The following is a 9,538-nucleotide window of genomic DNA, read 5'->3' on the forward strand; positions in this document are numbered from 1 at the left end:
GACAGTAGAAAAATCAATGATGGCTACCATAATGTCTCATGTTCTCTTCAAAATAGCTTTCCATACTTTCACACATCTTGAAATCAAATAATAGAACACAGACCAACACTAATCAAAACAAAGGATAAAAGCATTATTGAACTTCAAAACAAGGTGATAGGAAATCATCAATGGCTACCACAATGTTTCATTTTCATCTAAGTAGCTGTTGATACCATCACAATTAATAACATCAATTCTTATAAACTCTTTAGGAGAATATCTAGGAATGTACAAACCTATGTGCATACATCTATCCTTTCTGCATTAGAGGGAAAAACAAAACAAAATACAAGAAAAATGAGAGACAAATAATAATGAAGAGTCCAAAACAATAACAATATAGACTTTCAAAACAAGGTGGTAGGAACATAACTAAGATTGTTATTTTGCATAGTTATCTTCAGAAGAGTTGCTCTGATTACCAGATATAGGTGCAAAATTGATCTGATCCTATAAATGTTAAGCTGTTTTGTTCCAAGAACTAATTGAATTAGTAGTGCAATCATCTTAGCTATCTTAAGTGTATATATACAAATTTATCTTTTTTTCTTTTCTCTTTCTTCTGTTGTACCCCAAAAATGAGACCCTGAGATATTGTCCAAAAATGGGGCAAGACGTCTTTTGAAAGCAAAAGAAGCACTTTATTTAAGCTGGCACCAGTGACACAGTGCAGTTGGAGTGTGCAAAGCTGTGTAACCAGGTTAAAATTTTGTGAGGCTGATAAAGGGAAAAATCACAAAGTTAGGGGTGGGAGGAGAATAAGGTTAAAGAAGACCTTTGTTCCCTTTTGGTTGAGGACAGTTTTTAAGGGAAATTTCTCAGTAGGTGGTCAACAAGTTCCTCCTTTACAGGAATTTGCAGCTTGTGGTTGGCTAATTCCAAGAGCAACTGTCTTCACAAAAGGTGGACAAAGGTTGAGACAGAATAAAGGTAACTCAAGGTCTACTGATTCCAGGAACAATTGTCTTTCACAAAAGGGGACAAAGGTTAACACAGTAAACAGGTTACCAGGGTAATGGCACATACAGAACAGAACAATTTGGTTAAATTATAACGTTGTGGTCAGTTGCTCCAGGGTGGTCAGTTGCAAGAAACAGCTGCTTTAGCAAAAGGGAGTTACAGGGTAATTAGAGCAAATAACTAGGGCAACAGGGAGTACAGAACAGGATGACAGAGTACAACAATTCTTTTCTCCTTTTCGCTACTTTTTTAAACTTTGAGAACACATTTTCTACTCTCCTTGCAAAGAAAATTTACATGTAGGACTTCTCTACATGTAAAATTGCATATATATACTTTCAGTGAGTTTTATTATTAATGTGGATTTTTTTCAGGAATGTAGATCCCACACCTACCTGTAACAAACTATAGTTTTTAAGAGGAATTTATAAACCCTAGTAAGATAATAAATTATGCACATTTTTATAGATAATAAGTATATACATATCAGAGTTATACATACAATTGAACAAAAAAAATGGAAACACACTATGTAATGTATTCAATGTGCATTCTTCTCCACATAAATTTATAAAAAGTACTCAGGATTCCCAGTGACCACAATTCCCTCTCTGAGAGTCTTGATCTTTTCCTGGGTGAAGACATAAGAACAGAAACTCTTCATTTGTTTCAGGAATTTAGGATTCAGTAAGTCTGGGACATTCTCAATATTGGCTAGGATATTTTTGTCATTTGCTGGCCAGTCAAAGACAAAGCACATCTGACTTGGAAAGAACTTCCGGATGTACTCCTTGGCATGATTGGTTCATGTGCTTTGGGATTGTTGCCTAAGAAATGGGGCATCAGAATACAGTAGCAATAGTCTTGACATTGGAAGATTAAAATTTTTTTTCCTCAGAGTTGCCGTATCTTACAGGGTTTTACACAGTGCTTTTATCACAAGCATTGAATAATTATTTGAACAAACTTCTACCAATAATATAGCTGGCATTATATTTGGATTGACATCTTACTGCAGTGAAAACAGAAAGTTGGGGTGGTATCCCAACTTTGGCAGCAAGTGTAGAGTAATTGTTTAATTGGGTGTTACCGACTGAAGAAAAGTCAAATGTATATTTTTAGTCTACTGCAACCCTTGTTGAAACTGAGCTGAAGAACCAAAAATAAAACAGACAAGGAGGCAATAATGGAATAATTATAGCAATTTTAAGAACACTACCATGATTATTTAAAGAAAAACACTTAAATGCCAAAAAGATTTCATTTAAAAGTCCAAATGTACAGCAACAGAGAATAAAAAGCAGTGGTTTCCAGGAGTGTGCAAGAAATGAGGAAGATGTAGGTCAGAGGACACTAAGCAGCAGATGTATTAAATTTCTAGACATATACATATAAATTTACACATCTAGAAATCTAATATAAAAATGAAGTTAGTGTTAAGGAAACTACTGTATTCAGGGTTATTAAATTAAGTCAATGTTCGTTGTTTCATCATAAAAATAGTTATGTGAGATGATAGATGTGTTATCTGCTGCATGATACAAAAGGGGACTTAAAAACATTTTATAAAGTATTGGATATCTTTTTTAAAAGCCTTCAAAGATAAATGGAAATATGCTTTTAAAACAATCACCAGTATTCTATAAAGTCTTTAAGATAAAGTATTATAATTAAATTTATAGTTTGTTTTTGCCAATTATTTAATGAATGTATTGAGAAAGGATATATTACAAAACTGAAAGCATTAGTGCATAAATCACAATTGGTATTCTCACAAAATCTCTGGATAAATGTCAATAATTTGCAAATATTATATATCCACATTCATAGAATTTCTTTTGAAATAACATTATGAATCAACATGCTAGAACTGAGAGAATCTTCATTATATAAATTAAAATGAATGTCATGGTACAAATATTGAAAACACAAAAGATGGAAAGGATACCAATTCAGTTTACTTAGGACATATAGTTATTTTTGTATGTTCAGTTTTAGAAAGCTAAATATTACTACTAGAAAGTAATAATTCTCCTTGAGAAGAATAATATCTGTGTGAAAAGTAGACACACAATAAGATGTATTGTGATATCATGTTTGATAATTCTGTGATCAACTGTTCTCCTAAATAGGGAAAAGCAGATGCTGATAGGATAACAGAGTTTTTGCATTTCAGACAGTTTTATCAACCAATGTAATCCAAACTCTAAAGAACAAATGTGTAAAGAATAACATGCATTCGAGTAATTTCACTGTATATTATGTTCGTTCTTAGTGCTCTGTATCTCTGACCTAGTCAACATTTCTAAAGACCTCCAGCCAGTATGAAATACAAGGGGCTCCCCAGATACAATGGAAAGTGTCAGCACATTCACTCTACAATCTCCCACAGTGTTTGTGCTCTGGCACCTTGAATCAGCTTCAAGGCATTCTCTAGGTATTGATCTTCTATAACGGAATCATCACCCAATTTCAGCTGGAGAGTGAGTCTTGTACAGCCCAGATGAACTCTGGGAAAAACTCATAAACTCTGCATCTCCATCAGAATTTGAGGAAGGCTTTGCCTTGGTTGGTTCTGTGAGCTCCGTCACATAACTAGAACTTGGCTAAGGAAAGTGAAATTTTACTTAAAACCCCCCACATTTAATTAATAAAAAATTACCATAGCAATGTTTTACTTTCCTAGGTTCCCTGTGCTCCACCAAAAGCAAGCAAGTGACAGGGTAAGGAAAAAATAACTCAATATTCATCTCCTCAAAACCCATTAACACATAGTGGCTCAGCTCCTGGAAGGATACTGCAGCTGCTCCAGGGCCTGGTGGTTGATGGTGCCCACACTGTTGTAGACAAAGGTGCTTGCTGCTCAGAAGCATGGCCAGGGCAAAGATTCAGGAATCATTCTTAGGGTCACCCTAGAAAGCACAGGAGAGCAAGAAATTCAGGAGTTTCATTCAGATATTTGTCATAAAAGTCTTTCATTTATGATTTCAGTTCAGGTACACACTATGGAAAGGACACAGGCAAAGGAAAATAACATGAAAGCAAATAATATCTCATGATAATTTCTTCATGCTACATGTAGATTTGAATCTTCATAAAGTTTTCTCCTCAGTTGATGAAATAAATAAACTTAAAGAAACCCCAGTACTTTGTGAGGTTCTCAGAAGGGTGTAGTGATGAATGTTGCATTTCTTTATTCTAAATTTATTATTTACAGGCAAGATTAAAGAAACATGGTCATTTTGGTCAAATGGTATAAAAATTCTGATCAGGGAGAGTATCTGAATCAATAAATCAATGGGAAATGCTTCCTAATAGTGGGCTGGGAACTAAAGTATTTTTGCTTGGTAATTATTACATTTTATACAGCACCCTAAGTTCAAGAAATAAAACAGACACTACACAGGTGAACACCATCCAACTAAAATGGTTCCTGCTAGCAAACAATGAACCATGTGAAAAGACAACTTTAGGATGGGAAAGAAATATTTGTAATGTATTTCTTTGATAAGTGGTTAATATCAAAAATATTTCAGAAATCTCTACAACTCATAGCAAAACCAAATAACTCAATTAAAAATTAATGAACTTGAATATACATGTGAGTCATGTAAATCGCCAATAGATAAATGAAAAGATGTTCATAGTCTATAATTGTCAAGGAAAGGACACTAAAAACCATAAGGAGACATTAAATGATATACATTAGAATGGCTATTATCAAAAAGACAGGAGATAATGAGCATTAATGAGGACTGAGAAAAAGGAGCAGCCTTGTAACTATTGATTGGAATATCAACTGGTGCAGCCATTAGGAAAAATATTATGAGTTTCCTTTAAAGATTAAAAATAGAAGAATCACACAGTCTGAAATTTCATTCTATGTGTAGTTACAAAGAAAATATAATTAGTGTCTGAAAAAGACAACTGAACTTCCCTCTTTACTGCAGCTCTATTAAAATATACATATGTTGGAAATACCATAAATGCCTATCAATGAATAAATGATTAAAGATAATATTTACCTAGCCATGGAGAATACTTAAGCTACCACAGAAAAGGAAGTAAATTTTACCATTTACATCAATAAGTATAAACCTAAGGGCATCAAGCTCAGTGAAATAAGCCAGATACAAACAGCAAATATTGTATTGCCTCACGGAATGATTGAATCTAAAATAGTCAGGAAAAGAGTGCACCCATAACAATAGAGAAGGCAATGATTTATTTTGCAGTCTGAGATGGGATAAATGGATACTAATGATCCAATGAAGCAACGTTTCAATCAGGACATACAAGTAAATCTTGGAAATCTAAGGAACACACAGTGACTTGAGTCAACAATACAACATTATATGTTCAATTTTACACTTAAAAAAACATTATGTCTGGTAGTTACATATTTATCTGCTTGATTGTGGTTTTCATTTTAAAATTTTAGCAAAGTATCAAATTGTACATCTCTAGTATATATTTTGTTTGTTGAATATATCTCAGAGGAATAAACAGAATTTCAAACTCTTCTTCAGACACAAATTGTAATATATAAATATAAACACCATTCCCAAGTTTCTAAGTAAGAAAAAAAGGATGAATCTTTTAGTTTTCATATTTTTGCAGAACAAAATACTAAGAAGTTACCTTAGAATATTTATCATAAGACAAAGACACATTTTATAGGACCAGTACAGTCACAGGCTTCTCAGATACTTCCAGAAAGTTCTATGGGTAGTTAATGAGATTCACCAAAAGAAATCTTAACCCCAAATGCACACTTCACTTGGCAGCTCAGATTGTGGATCAGAAGCCCTTCACGGACATGGAGATGGGGCTGATTCCTTGCCATCTTCCATTCAAGGTCCCCTTGTACCTCACTGTACATTGTAGAAGAGGTATGTGCGTTTGCATCACCTTCCAGTTTAGTCAAACTCATTTCTCAATTCTTGACAATGCTGATGAACAAGAGCAAACACATACGTGTACTCTTCCTGAGAAGGCTTACAAGGCCAAGTTCTAGGAATCAGTCAACACCAGAGACAAAGCCTCAGCATATTGCTTCCAACTAAAGATAATTCAAAGGGCAGATCCAGCCACATTATTCCCCAGAGAATAGACAGAGGCCAGCCACTGTATGGGATAGCACCTATGTCTCTCCAACCTGCTCTTGTCCTACTTACTATGTTGAGAAAGATCTGTTGAGAAAGATGGAACAGGAGGCTCTGGTGGAGGAGCACCTTTATTCTGTTCACTAAGATCTATTCTACTAAACTTACAATTCTGGGATTTAGCTGCTCAATAAACTTTAGTTACATTGAATCAAATTACTAATGCCAATATTAAGCAATAAAACAATATTTTACCTAAAATAATATGATATCTGATTTTATCCAGAAGTGAGATTAAACAATAAGGTTTACCTCTTTCGCTATAGTTCAGTTTCTGATTTCACAAACAGACCACAGCAGTCGAATCACAAAGAATTAGGAAAACACAAGGAGATAATCCAGAGTCAAAAGTGTATGTCTGACTCTCTCAGCCTCACCTTTCCCACATCACCCAGGCCCTCAGTGTCCAGAAGGACCATGGTGTGGCCAAGCGTGGTGGGTTGGGCCATTAACCACATCCAGATGCCCTTGGTTTTAGATTGAACAGTGGAGCCCAGGGGGAAGCCTGAGAGAAGAGGAAACAATGGCGACATCAGAACTTTCACAGCAGCACAGGCACTACGATCTCAGGCTTCTTGGAACAGAAGTACCTCAGCAGACAAGGTGGTACTTCACTTTCTCCAAAAACAATTTACCTATCAAGGAGCAGTGAATATGAAATATGACAATGATAATATTCAAGGGCTCACAAGAAAGGCAAAGACATCCATCATTCAGACAAAGCTGAGGTCACTCGCATTGCAACAAAAGCATCATGAAAGAAGGGTTTGGCTCAGAGCCACAGAGAAGCAGGCAGAAGAGAAACCAGAGAAGAAGAAAAGCAGGACATGAAAGTTGGAATAATTATGTGTGTGTTAAACAGAAAATCAAAGCAAAAGAGAGAGTTGGTTTCACCATCAAATGTGTAACTCAAGCAAGGACTTTTAGAAAAATAAATACTCATAGATCTCTATGTATTGATAATAGTATTTCATACAGAGAGCAGAATATGAATGAAAAGCAGTATGGGAGCCAGTGATAAAGGATAATTTAAGGATTAGAAGGAGAGATTTTCTTCAAAGACAATAAAGAATATGGAAATGAATGACAGCAAAGTAAAAACTTGGTGATGAGAATTAGAATGACAAGTTTGCTTTACTGAGAAGAGCTGGATTATCCCTTGTTATGACTGGAAACAAGAAGTAAGAAGCTGAGATGTAACTGGTTTCAGACACCCATGATAATTCTCACCATCAATGTGTCCAGCCAGGCGATTCATCAAGTAGGACTTCCCTGAATGGTACAATCCAACAATGGCTACAACCACCACAGGCTGAGAAATCTTCTCAAGAATCTCTGTGGCTTCTGTGTTCACTGTCATCTCTTCATTGTTGTTTTCCACCAGACAAATGGGGGTCACCATTTTTAATTCTGGTTCCATAGCAATGTTCCAACCTAGAAGAGTCTCTTATCAGAAATAAGTTTATAAAGTTTTTGTCTCATACATATCTAAGAACGAATCAACTCAGGAGAGACATGTTCTATGGGAGAACATGAACCCAACATTTGCTATGCGGAAGGCTCCCTCCATCGTTTTCCCAAATCTTTAATGATGACTTGGATTGAACTTTGGATGTTAATTTCTCCAAAGTTTTATTTCAGTAGTAATAATAAAGCACAAGTAATCAACACCATTATTTGAGTCCTACACTATGATAAACCATGTGTATTTAATATTATAAGTACCTGCCAATTAGACCTTAATCACTTCACAAATGAGACAAATGCATTATACAAGGGCTGAATGAATAAATCATAGAGACACAAATAAAAACCTAGACAACTTGGGACAAGCGCTAGCCTGGCAAGCATGAAGTTGTAAGTTTGATCCCTGGTTTCAAAAACAAAACAAAACAAAAAAACACCTAGATGACCAAGATGAATGATAGGCTGGAAAGTTCTATACACTTCTTCAATCCATGGAGACATCTTAAAACAGCGAAAATAATCTTACAGGAATTCTAAAAGAGTCAAATGATGACTACAACCACATATATCTGATTGAGGCAAAGCCATATTCATAATATTTAGAAATTTCCTGCTGTCTTTGCTAGTCCTGTCCCTACACTATAACTAGCATGATATGTTCTAGGATTGGAGAAGGTAGCTGCCTGGTTGGTTCCAATTCTCTTATTTAAACTGGAGGACCACAGCAGGCATTATCTTCCACTGGTGAATCCTGCTTGGGTGAACAATTTTGCTCTTTGCTTTACTTTACATATATGACAGGTAGCAATTGATTTCTTGCACAAGATAGCTAAACCACAAGAAAAAAATATGAACTACACTACATCAAACCTAAAAGCTTTTTTGAACTAAAGGATACTATTCATAGGATGAAATGGGAACCCACAGAATTGTTGAATCATATTTGGGAATCATACATTCAATTAGGGGTCACTATCCAGAACATATTAAGAACTACACCTACTTTTGAAAAACAGAAAACCCAAGGCAAAGGACAGGAATACACATTTCTTTAAAGAAGAGAAGCAAATGGCAAATAATACATGAAAATAAGTTTAATATCACTAATCACTGTTATACAATAAATTTTCAAAGAATTTATTTGAATGTGCAATTTACAAATTAGAGAATACTAGACTGAAAGAGAAAGTGGTTGTATTAATATCTGTGTTCTGGTGACAGTATCAGAGCAGATATTTATCAGACAATGTGGGAACAAACATAAAGAAATTGTCTGACTGGCCAAAATACAAAATGGTCTCTTTAGGTTATCTTGTTCTAAAGTTTTAATTGCATAATCATATGCTAATGTTTCTCAGTAGCTCAGGTTACATTTTATTTGTGTCTTGTATAACCATACCTAAAATAATATAACCCAACCTTTCCTTATGTTCACATTATAAGCAAAGAAAGGCTCTTTTAAAGGCCCCATTGATGTTCTTTACTCAAGAATTTACCAGACTTTGATGCCAGTCTAATTTTGCTCTCATATAAAAGAATTGCAAGTCAAAATCATACACTTTAAGATGGTTGGTATCAAAAACAAATCAATAACAAAAAGAAAACAACAGATAGTATATTATGGAGAAATATATCCTTCATACATTGTTTCAGGAACTTAAGGTGTTTTATTATTATTATACAAAAGAACACGGTAGTTCCTCAAAACATTAAACATGATTAGCTTTTGATCCAACAATTCCACTATTGGATATAGACAGCACACAATACACACATGAATGAAAAATCAAAGATTGGAACAGATATTTGTATACCAGTAACCGTGAAAACATTATTCATGAAAGCCAAATGTGAAAACAGTTCAAAATTCCACTGACAATCAAATGAATTAAAGACAGTTTATA

The 9,538-nt window shown here is 34.7% G+C and overlaps 1 pseudogene; it reads right to left on the reverse strand.

The window, feature by feature from the left end:
• Positions 1-723: 723 nt before the first annotated feature.
• LOC111754256 (guanylate-binding protein 6-like) lies at positions 724-7,569 on the reverse strand (annotated as a pseudogene).
• Between the last annotated feature and the right edge of the window lie 1,969 nt (positions 7,570-9,538).

This window comes from Cavia porcellus, unplaced genomic scaffold, assembly GCF_034190915.1.
Source record: "Cavia porcellus strain 051 isolate PalLab524CR breed Dunkin Hartley unplaced genomic scaffold, mCavPor4.1 scaffold_1, whole genome shotgun sequence".
NCBI lineage: Eukaryota > Metazoa > Chordata > Mammalia > Rodentia > Caviidae > Cavia > Cavia porcellus.